Source organism: Benincasa hispida, unplaced genomic scaffold, assembly GCF_009727055.1.
Source record: "Benincasa hispida cultivar B227 unplaced genomic scaffold, ASM972705v1 Contig484, whole genome shotgun sequence".
Lineage (NCBI taxonomy): Eukaryota > Viridiplantae > Streptophyta > Magnoliopsida > Cucurbitales > Cucurbitaceae > Benincasa > Benincasa hispida.
Window position 1 is genome coordinate 12,781 of NW_024064876.1, and position 1,191 is coordinate 13,971.

The following is a 1,191-nucleotide window of genomic DNA, read 5'->3' on the forward strand; positions in this document are numbered from 1 at the left end:
CAACTAATCGTTGTGCAGATTTGACGATCTGATTGCATAATAGAAGGAATATTTATTCCTCCATCTTCAGAATTTCCATAACAATAAGTGGGGCTCACAAGCGACAATAAAAGCTTTTCACCTATAAATACCCCCATAGAATTCAGAGAAGATATACTGGATACGGGTATACTTGATACAAAGGCTAATTGATGCTAGATTATTGAGAGAAAGGCTGAGCTGAGTACTAATCAAAAGAAATCCGAGAAGAGAAGAGACAAGGCCGAGAGGTGAGTCTCAGGGCAATTCTGCCAGATCCCCACCATGAAGCTCTGTGCTTAGATCCCTGCTACAGGTTTAGCAAGCCTGAAAGGGAAGCTCATCCATCCGTTCACTCCATCCACATCGGCAAGCAAATCTCCATCCAAATCGACGCCAAGACGTTGGCGCTTATTTGTATTTGTTTCTAACTTTATTTCATCAATTGTATTTCATTCTTTTGATCTCTTCATTCGCAAATAATGTATCAGACGCTAAATAGTTTTATTGCATGTCTCGATCATTTCCATTTTCACTTCTCTGTCTATCTCTGTTCCTCCATTAACCGTTTTCTCCATGAAGTTTTCTTAATCGCTTGGTAATTAATATGAATTAAACGAGTAACTTAATTTGTGATAAAGAGATAAATGCGTTTAGCTAAGGCATGCTAGACGGCATCCTCACCTGTGAGAGCAGAAATGAAGATGCCATTCTGATCTGTCGAGAGAAGGTTAGAAGAATGTGTTAACTAAAGTGAGTAGTACTTCCAGAGTTGGAAGCAACCTTGCATTCATTACGTTCATCCCTGTTTCACCATAGAAATGTGGGAACACGGCCGATCACTGAGAGTTGTATGCCAAAGGAAAAGTGGAACCGTACTTATGCCTTTAATGCAATTAAGGAACTTGCGATGTTTGTACTAATTATCTTTTCTCTTTCTGATTCGCACATAAGACTTGTTACCACATTACACGATCTTTGTATAATCTTCATAGCCAGCCTCGACCTCGGTATCTTATATCATGAAACCTGTATCTTGTATCATCTTAGCTTAGGTTTATTTTATCGCAATTTACGTTTACCGCAATGAACTTGATTATTGCATTTATCGCTTACCTTTACTTTATTGCATTTTTAAATACTTGTACAAACAACCTTTATTAATTTGAAAAA